This window comes from Anolis sagrei, chromosome 8, assembly GCF_037176765.1.
Source record: "Anolis sagrei isolate rAnoSag1 chromosome 8, rAnoSag1.mat, whole genome shotgun sequence".
Taxonomy (NCBI): Eukaryota; Metazoa; Chordata; class Lepidosauria; order Squamata; family Dactyloidae; genus Anolis; species Anolis sagrei.
This window is the reverse complement of record NC_090028.1, coordinates 13,961,172-13,975,535: the sequence shown is the minus strand read 5'-3', so window position 1 is coordinate 13,975,535 and position 14,364 is coordinate 13,961,172. Positions and strand designations below refer to the sequence as shown.

Genomic DNA, 14,364 nt, shown 5'->3' with positions numbered 1-14,364 from the left:
CTTAACTGATGTATCGTCGAAGGCTTTCATGGCCGGAATCACTGGGTTGCTGTCAATTTTCTGGGCTGTATGACCATGTTCCAGAAGTATTAGTTTTGGATGTTTCGCATTCATCTATGTCAGGCATCCTCAGAGGTTGTGAGGTCTGTTGGAAACATTAAATGCTAATCACAGTGGCCAATTGCAGCATCCCCACCTGCCTCAAACAGATATAAACCTCATTTACCTAGTTTCCAACAAATCTCACAAATTCTGAGGTTGCCTTCCATAGATGTGGTGAAACGTGAGGAGAGAATGCTCCCGGAACATGGCCATACAGCCCAGAAAACTCACAGCAACCCAACATAACTAATGTTAGTTGTATTTAGATCTTGTTGAAATCAATGTGATTTATTACAAAAATCTGTCAGTTTCACTGGGGCATAAACTCATACTTTCCAACATTTTACAGATGAAAACTGGGACACCCAAAAATCCCCTCCCCCCCCCCCCCCCCCCCCCCGAGCATCATAAAGGCTTTTACAATCCAACTTCGGCTATCTTGTGCTGCTCTTATAATTGCTGGACTTCTGTTATTTTGCTATTTTAAAGGATTTAATCCAGGGGTTTGGCACAGCTATTCATAACAGAATTTGTCAATTTAAAGTTAGTCCTTAAATGCTGTAATTTTCCCTCTCCAGATGTTGACCTGCATTGCCCAGCTTTGTGGCTAGGGCTGATGGGTAATGCAGTCAACATTGGAAGGCTGCACATTTTCTATCCCCGCTTTACAAAATAATTTTGATAAGAAACACTGCCTCATGCTTCTCGCTCTGTGGGGATTTTTCCTCCCTGACATATCTACAGGTTGAGCAAGTATTATGAAAGTTATACAAACAAGAGTATTAGGGCATTGCTCTTCTAATAGCACACTTCTTTTTAAAATATATTTTATTGAATTTTCTGTGACATGAGTTAAAAACCAAGAAAGAAAGAACGGGCAGATATTGTGGAGGGAAGGAGAGGGTAGGGGAAGGGGGAAAGCGGGAGAAGGGCAGAAGGCAGGGACGGGGAAAAAAAAGAAAAAAAAAGAAAAATTTTTTTTGAAGATCTTCGTGACTTCCTGAGTAAGGTGGTGGAGATGTTCTCCTTTTCTTTGTCTTCTGTCCTTCAGTCTATCATAGATTTCTCTCCTTCCTTCTTCCTAGAGGTGTTATTTTCTTTCTTTTTTTAAACGATTGTCTTATATTTTATCTCTTTTAAATAATCAGTAATTTTTCCCCAATTTGTCTCTTGTGTCGGATTATCCTTATTTCTGGATATTAGAAATGTGAGTCGATCCATGTTTCTAATGTCATACACTTTCTGTAACCATTCTTCTGGTTCTGGTATTTCTTCCTTCTTCCATAATTTTGCGTAACACATCCTCGCCGCTGTTGTTAGTAAAAATAGTAGTTTGTCAGTATTTTTTTTCCATTTTTGATATTGTCATTCCCAACAAGAATATTTCTGGTTTAAGTTGAATATTTATACCTAACATCTTTTGCATTATTTCATTATTTCAATACGACTTTGCCTTATCACATGTCCACCACATGTGAAACAGAGTACCTTCCTTCTTTCTACATTTCCAACAACTTGTATTGACATTACTATAGCATTTGCCTAATTTATACGGTGTCATATACCATCTATATGCCATTTTTAACCAATTTTCCTTAAGGTCTGTTGCGTACAAATATTTTAATTTCTTCGTCCAAATTTCCTTCCATTCCTCTATTTTTATATTTCTTCCAATATTTTCCTTCCATCGCTTCGTGCATTCCTTTTCTTCATTCGGGTCCTTATTCCATTCTCTTAATTTTTTGTATATCTTTGTTATTATTTTTGTTTCCATCTGCATTATAATATCCCAGAATGTTGTTTCTTCTTCGAAACTGGACTTTTCGTCTTTTTTGAACCTTTCTCTTACCTGCCTGAATTGAAACCATAATATTTTCCCGTTGATTTCCTTCATCTCTTGCTGGGTTTTTAGGATTATTTTCCCCTTTTCTTTTTTCACCAGTTCTTTATATTTCGGCCAATCGTTCCAACCTAATTCCCTTCTTTGTAATAGCACACTTCTTGAAATGCTCTCTCAGTTCAATTATTCCAAATTGCTGGGTTGCTGTGAGTTTTCCAGGCTGTATGGCCATGTTCCAGAAGCATTTGCTCCTGACATTTTGCCCACATCTATGGCAAGCATCCTCAGAGGTTGAGGATGCCTGCCATAGATGTGGGTGAAACGTCAGGAGAGAATTCTTCTGGAACATGGCCATACAGCCCGGAAAACTCATAGCAACCCAGCGATTCCGGCCATGAAAGCCTTCGACAACACATTCCAAATGGCTGCTGTTGAGCCTTCATTTTATACATAGTGCCAGTTGAAATGGCATGCTTGCTTAACTTGGGCAGGTAACATTCCTTGTTTTTCAGATCTTTTTATTGCCAATTAATGCCCTTTGTGGGGGCACCAGCGATGTCTCACACCAAAACCTTAATACCCCTATCAGGAATACATGATTCTTGTAATCAGAAATGGGATCTGTTTTGGCTCGTGATGTGGAATTGTAGTGACACCTTGTGGTTCTCAGAGGCAAGTCAGGAGACACCTGGCATATATGTTGAACATAAGAATCATCACTTTCCTTCAACTAACCTGGCAGAGAAATAAATGTAGGAGGAATCAATGGTAGAGCATATGCCTCTCAATCTGTGGCATCTCCAGTAAGGAGAACTGGGTGGCAAGAGATGAGAAAAACCTGTTAAGACATTGCTAAAGTGTTCACATTCTTGGTAGATCATGTTAGGCTAGGTCAGAGGGTCCCAAACTACGGCCCGCGGGCCAGATGCAGCCCTCCAACACCATTTACCCAGCCCCTACCCTGAATTTTAGACTTCAGGTTGCTCTGAGTCTGAAATGACTTGAAGGCACACAGCAACAACAGATGTAACAAGATCTGGTATAAGATCTTTAAATCATACCCTAACGGAGTTGGGTATATATAACCTGGAGGGGAGAAGGTTAAGAGGTGACATTATTTTTGAATTTTAAATATTTGAAAGGATGTTGTATTGTCTGGAGGAAGCTTGATTTCTGCTTCTTCAGGGATCAGGACATAGAGCAATGGATGCAAAAGATAGAGAAAGAGGTTAAAAACATTAGGAGAAATTATCTGAAAATAAGAGCTTTTCAGCATTGGAATATGTTTCCTTGAAGTATAGTGGGCTCATTCTATTGCAAGGTTTCTAAACAGAGCGGGATGGTCATCTGCTGGAAGTGTTTTGATTTTGCGATTTTGCGTTAGCAGAGTTTTGGACTGGATTCCCTTGTGCTCTCTTCTAAGTCTGATTTTATTTATTTATTTATTTATTTATTTCGCTTATATACCGCAATTCTCAGCCCAAGGGCGACTCATTGCGGTGTACAACATAGAAAAACAGGTGCAAAATACAAACCATAGTGTAAAATAATCCACAATTCATCATTATCAAAAAACTTCTCATCAAAACATCAACATTACTACAAAAGCCATTCCAAGTCGTCTCATCGTCAAACCCACAATCCGATATCATTTCCGTTGTTCCATTCCTATGGTCAAATTACCAATCATTGCACTTCTTGTTCAAATGCCTTCTTAAACAGCCAGGTCTTTAACTTCCTGCAGAATATCAACAGGGAGGGAGCTAGCCTGATGTCCATGGGAAGGGTGTTCCACAACCGAGGAGCCACCACCGAGAAGGCCCTATCTCTCGTCCCTGCCAGCCGTGCCTGTGACGCAGGCGGGATCGAGAGCAGGGCCTCCCCGGAAGATCTCAAAGTCCTCGTGGGCTCATAGGCCGAGAGGCGGTCAGTTAGGTATCTTGGGCCGGAACCGTTTAGGGCTTTATAGGCCAATGCCAGCACTTTGAATTGAGCCCGGTAGCAGATCGGCAGCCAGTGGAGCTGGTACAGCAGGGGGGTTGTATGCTCCCTGCGTCCCGCTCCTGTTAGTATCATGGCTGCCACACGTTGGACCAGCTGGAGCTTCCGGGCCGTCTTCAAAGGCAACCCCACGTAGAGAGCGTTGCAGTAGTCTAAACGGGATGTAACCAGGGCGTGGACTACCGTAGCCAAGTCAGACTTCCCAAGGTACGGGCGCAGCTGGCGCACGAGCCTAAGCTGTGCAAATGCTCCCCTGGTCACTGCCGAAACCTGGGGTTCCAGGCTCAGCGATGAATCCAGGATCACACCCAATTTGCGAACCTGCGCCTTCAAGGGGAGTGCGACCCCATCCAGCACAGGCTGTAACCCTATGCCCTGTTCGGCCTTGCGACTGACCAGGAGTACCTCTGTCTTGTCTGGATTCAATTTCAATTTTATGATTCTAGACCGGTGTTTCTCAACCTTCCTAATGCTGTGACCCCTTAATACAGTTCCTCATGTTGTGGTGACCCCCAACCATAAGATTATTTTTGTTGCTACTTCATAACTGTAATTTTGCTACTTTATCCAATAAATATTTTATTATACATACACCAAAATGAAAAAATACAAACAAAAGAAAATATTTTTTATATATTTACATAAAAAGTGGGAGAACATTTAGTTTCCAGAAAAGTAGGAAAAAGGATAGAGAAGAGCCGATCTAACTAGAACGAAAAAAGAGAAAGAGAGAAAAAAAAGAGAATATATATATATATATCGGTCCATTGACTTCCATCCTGTGCTTTCGCTCTTATTCTTTGTGAGAATATTTTTGTCTATATTCATGTTTAACATTTTTACTATGTTCTTCTTACTCTATAAATTCATATACTATAAAAAAGAGGGAGAAAACGAATAGAATAAGATAGTATAGATCTATCTATATCAGATTCAAAAAAGATAATATTAGGCTCTGTCTCTTTGCTTCTTGTCTTTTTCATATTTTTCAAACGGAGCCCAGTCTGTCCTTTTTATTGGGCTTCCCAAGTTAGCCTTCAGAAAAAAAGTTAATTTGTCCATATCTTTGATTTCTCTTAGTTTGTCAATCCAATCCTCGATGTCTGGAATCTTATCAGTTTTCCAAAGTCTTGCATATGCAATTCTTGCCGCTGTAACCATATAAGTAAAAAGAACATCTTTGTTATGGTCCAATGTTAGGTCCGGGTCTGTAATACCTAAAAGGTAATATTCTGGTTTATTTACAAATTTGATTCCAAGATTTTTTTGGCACTCCTCATGGATAAGGTTTTAATTGTGCTACTTTATCAAGCGTAATATAAATATCTCATATGCAGGATGTATTTTCATTCACTGGACCAAATTTGGCACGAATATCCATTACGCCCAAATTTGAATACTGGTGGGGTTGGGAGGGGGGGAGGGATTTTCTCATTTGGGAGTTGTAGTTTATTTATTTTATTTATTTGGTTTACTTTTACCCTGCCCTTCTCATCCCGAAGGGGACTCAGGGCGGCTTACATATCCAAGGCACAATTCGATGCCCGTAACACAATACAAACACAATAGCACAGAATAGCAAACAACAACAATACATCATATCTATACCCAATAAAACCCATAAAAATTTCATACAAACCGATACAAACCAATTACTCCTTATTGCCGGTCCATATTCGTTATCTCATAGTTCAGTTTCATTCCACATTTATCAGTCCTGCCGGTCCTATTTGTCTGGTTGTCCGTACTTAGTTGGCAGATTGCCCGAAGGCCTGGTCCCACAACCACGTCTTTACCTTCCTCCTGAAGGACAGGAGTGATGTCGATGTCCTGATATCCACCAGGAGTGAGTTCCACAGGTGAGGGGCCACCACTGAGAAGGCCCTGCTCCTCGTCCCCACCAGCCTCACTTGGGAAAGTGGTGGGGTCGAGAGCAGGGCCCCCTCAGATGATCTTAGATTCTGTGGTGGGACGTAGAGGGAGATACATTCGGACAGATACACTGGACCGGAACCGTACAGGGTTTTGTAGGTCAAAACCAGCACCTTGAATTGGGCTGGAATTTAACCAGCACCTTGAATTAGTTGCTGGAATTTATAGTTCACCTACAATCAAAGAGCATTCTGAACTCCACTAACAATGAAATTGAATCAAACTTGGCACACAGAACTCCCATGACCAACAAAAAATACTGGAAGGGTTTGGTGGGTATTGACCTTGAGTTTTAGAATTGTAGTTCCTCTACATCCAGAGAGCACTGTGGACTCAAACAGTGATGGATTTAGACCAAACTTGGTACAAATACTCACTATGCCCAAATGTGAACACTGGTGGAGTTTGGGGAAAATAAACCTTGATATTTGGGAGTTGTAGTTGCTGGGATTTAAGGTTCACCTACAATCACAGAAGGAGGTGGGCTTTTAGTGGGAGAATTTGCTGTCTGTTTCCAAAAAGGAAGAGAAGGACAGACAGAGAGATCTTCAGCCTTCTCTGCCAAAGGGATTCCTAAAACCATCAGAAATATGTGTCTTCTGATGGTCTTTGGTGACCCCTCTGAAACCCCCCTTGCGACCCTCCCAGGGGTCCCAACCTCCAGGTTGAGAAAGGCTCTTCTAGACTTTATGAAAAATGTTTGCAGACAACAAGATTGTTATTGTTAGCGCAAATCGCAATCATAATAGCACTGGCAAAATAGCAAACCAATAACTGTTTCCTCTTTAAAAATATTTCAAGTGCAAATACCCGACCAGCTTTTTAATAGTTTGTGCAATTGATTCATTATATGCATTATCGTTTATTTGCATGATTATAGAATGATGTGTGTTATTTTACTTCTTAAAAATTGTCCTTTTTCTTTTGGTCTTTGAAACTGCAGAATTAATTAAAGCAAATTACAACCACAAAAAAAGAACAGAATGTATCGCAGTGGCTCCGTATCAGTCAGGATTCCTGATACATCAAAACAGCCATCATTTCCAATACGGTCTTTTTATAATAGCATGAAAAAAAAGAGAATGTTTTGATTTTGAAATGTGAGCTGACCTCCTGAGAGAGACCTCTGTTTTCACCTGGATTATTTATGAATAATACAAAGGATATTTCAGAAATCAGTTTCCTAGTGCTACTGAAATTGCTCTCTCAATAAATGAGCCGGCTTGTTATGCCAGGTGTCCCTTTATAATTCACATTTACTGCAGTGGATAAACTTAAGTGTAATGCAAAATAATTTGATGCCATATAATACACATTTAGAATGTTGTTTCTAATTTCCATGACAAACTTTATGTACGATAACTTTATATGTTAAGTGATGAATGAGCATGTTAGTATTATTTCAGGCTTAGCACCATCTAGTAGGGAGAGAAATAAAACAAGCAAGCCTCCTGCATTAACGGAAAGTTTTTAAATACTAGCATAGATGTTTTGATCAGGCGTCATATTGATTTGGTTTGATGGAAACAGTAACATGTCATAGTTGGGTAACCATGTCAGAAACAACAAAGACCTACAAATGACTTATTAATGACTTAGATGAAGGGTTAAAAGGCATGATCATCAAGTTTGCAGATGACACCAAATTGGGAGGGAGAGCCAATACTCCAGAGGACAGGAGCAGGATTCAAAACGATCTTGACAGATTAGAGAGATGGGCCAAAACTAACAAAATGAAGTTCAACAGTGACAAATGCAAGATACTCCACTTAGGCAGAAAAAACGAAATGCAAAGATACAGAATGGGGGACAATGCCTGGCTCGAGAGCAGTACGTGTGAAAAGGATCTTGGAGTCCTCGTGGACAGCAAGTTAAACATGAGCCAACAATGTCATGTGGTGGCAAAAAAAGCCAATGGGATTTTGGCCTGCATCAATAGGAGCATAGTGTCTAGATCTAGGGAAGTAATACTACCCCTCTATTCTGCTTTGGTTAGACCACATCTGGAATATTGTGTCCAATTCTGGGCACCACAATTTAAGAGAGATATTGACAAGCTGGAATGTGTCCAGAGGAGGGCAACTAAAATGATCAAGGGTCTGGAAAACAAGCCCTATGAGGAGCGGCTTAATGAGCTGGGCATGTTTAGCCTGAAGAAGAGAAGGCTGAGAGGAGATATGATAGCCATGTATAAATATGTGAGAGGAAATCACAGGGAGGAGGGAGCAAGCTTGTTTTCTGCTTCCATGAAGACTAGGATGCGGAACAATGGCTTCAAACTACAAGAGAGGAGATTCCATCTGAACATGAGGAAGAACTTCCTGACTGTGAGAGCCATTCAACAGTGGAACTCTCTGCCCCTGAGAGTGGTGGAGGCTCCTTCTTTGGAAGCTTTTAAACAGAGGCTAGATGGCCATCTGTCAGGGGTACTTTGAATGCAATATTCCTGCTTCTTGGCAGAATGGGATTGGACTGGATGGCCCATGAGGTCTCTTCCAACTCTATGATTCTATGATTCTAAATGTATTATGATAGATTATATTAGTTATTTATTTCATATCAAAAGCATTACACAAACTAGTATAAAACTGATAATAACAGGAGCACAAGCAGCTAAATATCTTTTGACCAGAAACGAGCAACAGTGACCGCATTGTCTGTAGCCTCAAACAATTCTTTCTCTGTACATGAGGCAGGACATTGCGGAGAAGCGTACAGATGCGGAGTTGTCTGTTCTACTTCAAAGTTGCACAAGGTGGAGGGTTCTTCTAGGTTGTGCCATTTTGCCAGCTTTTCTTTTGATCTGCCCACTCCACTTCTGAGTCTGTTCAGGGCCTTCCAAGTTGCCCAGTCTTGGTTTGAACCTGGAGGAAGACCCTCTCTTGTGGGGGGCCATCCAGTTGGGATTTCCTGGTTTAGCTGCCCAGAGGGATACCCTTGCTGTTGGTGGGGGAACATTAAGAGGAGTGGTGGTTCTCGTGAAACTTCCCCTTGATTTGAGTCTACTGGGAGGAGGCAGGTAGCCATGTAGTGGGTGGCTTTCACAAGTGAAAACTGGTCCCTACTGAGTCTCATGAAAATCACTCAGTAGACACACAACCCAAAACTTTGGGGGTGGAGGTGGAGAGAAATCTATATCTTTAAATCTGTAAGGGGCGTCCAACGGGACAGCAAAACTCAAAAACCCCCCAACGAAAATTAACCAAAATTCCCATGCACATACCTCAACCCACAAGGTACAAACATATCAAATCAAAATACTGAACAACACAACAACACACTCACAAAAGGACAAAACAGCTGATCATGCGCAATGGCGCAAAGTCCCCGGCGCGCGCACACACATGGCCGAATGGCCAATGCACCCTCCGCACCTCCCTCCCTCGCCCCGCCCAGCACGATCACGCCACAACATGTCACCTCACTCCCCCGCCCCCCCCACACACGCAACACCACGCCCCAATCTTACCTCCTCCTCCTTCTTTCCCAATCTTACCTCCTCCCTCTCCTTCTTCTTCCCCTCTAAACCCCGCCCCCTCCAAGCCCCGCCCCTTCCCGCCCTGTCCAAATCCATCTCTCCTCCCCTCCTTCTTCTTCCCCTCCAAACCCCGCCCCCTCCGAAGCCCTGTCCAAATCTAGCCCTCCTCCCCCTCCTTCTTCTTCCCCTCCAAACTCCGCCCCTTCAAGCCCCCCCTTCCCGTAGAGAAAGGGAGGGAAGGAAAGAAAGAAAGAGAGAAGGAAGGAAAAAAAGGGACAGCAGAAGAGAAAGAAAAAAGGGGGGGGAGGAAGGAAAGAGATAGAGAAGGAAAGACGGGAAGGAAGGAAAGAAGGAAGAAAGAGAAAGGGAGGTAAAGAAAAAGGGGGAAGGAAGGAAAATAAGAGAAAGAAGGAAGAAGAAAGGGAAAGAAAAGGAAAGATGGAAGGAAAGATAAGAGAGACAGCGGAAGAGAAAGAAAAAGGGGGAAGGAAGGAAAGAGGTAGAGAAGGAAGAAATGAGAGAAAGAGGGAGGGAAAGAAAAAGGTGAAAGAAGGAAGGAGAGAAGGAAGGAAGGAGAGAAGGAAAGAAAAAAGGGAATGAAGGAAGGAAAGAGGGAGTGAAGGAAGGGGGAAGATGTAGAGAAAGAGGGAGGGAAGGAAAGAGAGAAGGAAGAAAAGAGAGACAGCAGAAGAGAAAGAAAAAGGGGGGAGGAAGGAAAGAGATAGAGAAGGAAGAGGAGAAGGAAAGATGGGAAGGAAGGAAGGAGGGAAAGAAGGAGAGAAAGAGGGAAGGTTGGCCACAGCAAATAAAAAGTGAAAGAAGGAAGGAAACATGGAGGGAAGAAAGGAGGCAAAGGAAGAAAGGGGGAGGATGAATGAAGGAAAGAGAGAAGGATGAAACCAAGGAGCAAAAGAAGGAAAGAAAGAAAGAAAGAGGTAGAGAAGGAAGAAAGGAGAGAAAGGGGGAGAAAAAGGGGAAGGAATAGTCCAGATATCTACCTCTACTTTGAAAAGATTTACTATAGGCCACAGCAACGCGTGGCAGGGTACAGCTAGTAAAATTATAATTCCCTTGAACCGGTAGCCGGGATTGCAGTTTGTTTGGAATTTTATGTATTTTACAGAGCTACAAAAGGTCTACTATTCTTTAATCAGCAAGCAAGCTTCATTTCCCATCAGACTCCATTACTTGTAAACATACTGGAAGGTAAAGTTATCCAAGACAAGATAATGTTATCCCAGATAATGTTGGCTACTGACGAAATTCTCTAGCCAGCCTTCACTGCTCACATTATTGTAATGCATTCATAATTCATTTATGAAGCAAAACAAGGTACATGATGCACAAGACATCATGGGGACCCAAGGAGTTGTTTTCTGTTCTGATGATTTATGTCTCCTAAATACAATAAAACCTGATTGCTGTAAGCATGGCCCATGACACATGCCATGACGTCATTCTAAAGTGTATTTAATGGCTCAAAATGCCAAATGGCTATAAACCATTTACCGTAAAAGTCCGCTACAGGTCAGATGTGCATCAAATGAAGAGCACACTTAAGAACGTATTATGGACATGCCATGTTAAAGACCAAATGACAAACTTTTTTTAATGCAACTAGAAGTCAATAAATGAAGACTGCTCTTCTTAAAAAGACTATTGTTAATTACTCCGCTGTATAGATTTTCAACTATTCTCAAGGTTGTTCAAGAATGAAAAGAGAATTAACAACTCTTATCATTAATTTTTTAACTTGTAGTGAGCTCAGTATTACCTTTTTATTCCATAAAATAATCCACTTTCCCCCAGTGTGACTCCTGCCTTAAAACAGCCTAGAAGCTGTGATTAAATCAGAGTAGTGGTGGATGTATTTTCACAGTGACAAACCAACTGGAACATTTACACATGTTGCACAAAAAAGACATTGGTTGCTTTGTTTCCAGGCCCAGTGCATTTCAGGGTCTCCACCTAGATGTAACTTCCTCAAGGATTTCTGGAATCTGCAAACTGCTCCATCTTTTAGATATGCCAAACTGGCATCTACTATAAGCAAAGTTTTTTTTAGTGATCACACAGCATTAATGCAACAAATCTACTGGCACAAGTTGGAAAATTATTTTGAGGAGAAAAAAGGGGATTCTGAAGCTGTCGTGAACCAGATGCCTTAAAGGACCCAGACACAAAGTAAAAGGTCCAAACAAGGTTTATTAACACAACAAAAATAGATTAGAAACACTTAACTCATTCAGTTCTTGTGGGTTTTTTTGGGCTATATGGCCATGTTCTAGAAGCATTTCTCCTGACGTTTCGCCTGCATCTATGGCAAGCTTCCTCAGAGGTGAGGTCTGCTGGAGCAGGTACTGCCATTTTCTTCCACTTAGATTATTGATGGGGTTCATTTCTCCTCATTGCTTTCAAATATACTGTTAGTCCTATTATCTGACAACATTTAGATTTCTTTTTGTGCAGAAATCTGAAGAATGAGCTCAGCTTTGTTCCAGCTACAGTGATTTCACACAATGTGGAGTTCTTCACCAGCAATGTACATGTAAATGATCTGATTTTTATGAGTAGGGCGTATTAAATAACTGAGCTGACTTATGTAAAAAAGAGCCACTTAACTCATTGTTTGTAGCAATACCTAAAGGTCTGCAGCAACTGCTGTGCAAAAAACGTAATTTAGCGGATAATCCGGATTATACTGGAATGTTGTTGTTGTTCATTCGTTCAGTTGTCTCCGACTCTTCGTGACCTCATGGACCAGCCCACGCCAGAGCTCCCTGTCAGCCGTCACCACCCCCAGCTCCTTCAAGGTCAGTCCAATCACTTCAAGGATGCCATCCATCCATCTTGCCCTTGGTTGGCCCCTCTTCCTTTTGCCTTCCACTTTCCCCAGCATAATTGTCTTCTTCTTTTTTTTTTTTTTTCCTCAGCGTTTGGTGGCATTTATTGACAGTGAACGCAGTTTCTGCCTGACTCCAGCAAAGGGCTTTTTCTTCTTCTCAGGCTTCAGAAAGAGCCTCAAAACCCTTTTGCCGGCAGAAAGCATGTGTTGTCCCCTGCGTCACCAAAGCCTCTCTTTGAAGACCAATTCTACGCAAATTGGGTCCCAAGTCTGGATCTAGAACCCGGTCAAACGTCTTCGTCTTTGCCTTCCCGCGCTTTTGTAAACGTTTTCTTTGAGGAGGAAAATCTGGCCTTCATGTCCAAAGCCAGACGTTTAAAGTGATGTCTCCTACGGAGCGTTAAAATCAAAACGTTTGTGTATTCCCGGTTTCTGGTACCAAATGAAACTGGGAAACTTTCAAAATAGATATATATATTTGTATGTTGTTGTTGTTGAGAGACAACTGGAGAAAATGTCATCTTCGGTTCGGCTCAGGCAGTTTGTTGTTGGTTCCGACCATCTTGCAATGCCAGTTTTTTTTCCCCTGGAATACGAACCAAATGTGTCTCTGTCCTGCAAAGTGCTTTGTATGTTCATTAGGCCAAAGGAGGGGTCAAACTTGTCCAAAGAAGTCTTCATAAAGGTGTATGGGTTTCTCTCTCTCACTCATGCGCCTTCAGCCCCCCAAACGCTGCCCTTCGCCCCAAGCAAAGCCTCCCGGCCACTCCCCAGCATAATTGTCTTCTCTAGGCTTTGCTGTCTCCTCATGATGTGGCCAAAGTACTTCAACTTCATCTCTCGTATCCTTCCCTCCAGTGAGCAGTCGGGCTTTATTTCCTGGAGGATGGACTGGTTGGATCTTCTCGCAGTCCAAGGCACTCTCAGAACGTTCCTCCAACACCACTTCAAAAGCATCTATCTTCCTTCACGCAGCCTTCCCTAAGGTCCAGCTCTCACATCCGTAAGGTCCAGCTCTCACATGGCTTTGACTAGGCGGATCTTTGTTGCCAGTGTGATGTCTCTACTCTTTCCTGGAGTTATACTGGAATATAATCCGGGATAACAAAAAGTTCTAGCAAACTGCTTCAAAATCACAGAGTTCAGTAAGCATAAGGAAACAAGGTGGAAGCAAGCAAAATCGTCGTCAAAAAACAGTCCCAAGTCCAAGCACATCCAGAAGCAGAAGATAAAGTCCAGGAAGTGATGTCGTCGTCCAAAAACAATCTGTAGTCAAAACAGGAGTAGAAGTCAGCACGTACAAGATTCCAGTCTGTAGAAGCACGGTAACACAGCAATCTGCAGTCCCAGGACCCAAGTCAAGAGTAATGACAGCAACAAAGTCCCAAGCATGAATACAACACTTTGCCTACTGCAAAGTTTCCAATGTTTGATACCTTCTGTTATCCTATAACTCATTATCGGATGATGAGTTCATTATCGGATGATGAGCTCTCCACCCTGTCTTCATCACTCTCAGCTGCCTTAGCTTCCACAGCTGCTCACCACCGCCCGTCCCTCCAACTTTTCCAGCACCTATCAAGACTTAGATCACCCCATGTATTACCAGGTTGCCAATCTCCAGAAAACCCTTCAAACTCATCACTAGATGTTGGTTGTGTACATATGTCCCTAATCTCTTGTACATGGGTCCAATCCAGCCCATCCTCATCTTCGTTATCACTCCTAGTCCCATCACTCCCCGTGAATCCCATAAAGTCTTCCTCCTCCTCAGGGAGGAGGGAGCAAGCTTGTTTTCTGCTTCCTTGGAGACTAGGACGCGGAACAATGGCTTCAAACTACAAGAGAGGAGATTCCATCTGAACATGAGGAAGAACTTCCTGACTGTGAGAGCCGTTCAGCAGTGGAACTCTCTGCCACGGAGTGTGGTGGAGGCTCCTTCTTTGGAAGCTTTTAAACGGGCTGGATGGCCATCTGTCAGGGGTGATTTGAATGCAATATTATAGAATCATAGAATCATAGATTCATAGAATCATAGAATCAAAGAGTTGGAAGAGACCTCATGGGCCATCCAGTCCAACCCCCTGCCAAGAAGCAGGAATATTGCATTCAAATCACCCCGACAAATGGCCATCCAGCCTCTGCTTAAAAGCTTCCAAAGAAGGA

The 14,364-nt window shown here is 42.3% G+C and overlaps 1 protein-coding gene and 1 long non-coding RNA gene across 2 annotated transcripts in view; both read left to right on the top strand.

Moving 5' to 3' along the window:
• Positions 1-14,364, top strand: part of WWOX (WW domain containing oxidoreductase) — a 1,061,193-nt gene that overhangs the window by 110,184 nt on the left and 936,645 nt on the right. The window lies entirely within an intron of this gene.
• Positions 9,661-10,055, top strand: LOC137097542 (uncharacterized). Its single transcript, XR_010910257.1, has 2 exons — positions 9,661-9,723; positions 9,776-10,055. It is a non-coding gene; the product is annotated as an uncharacterized lncRNA (long non-coding RNA).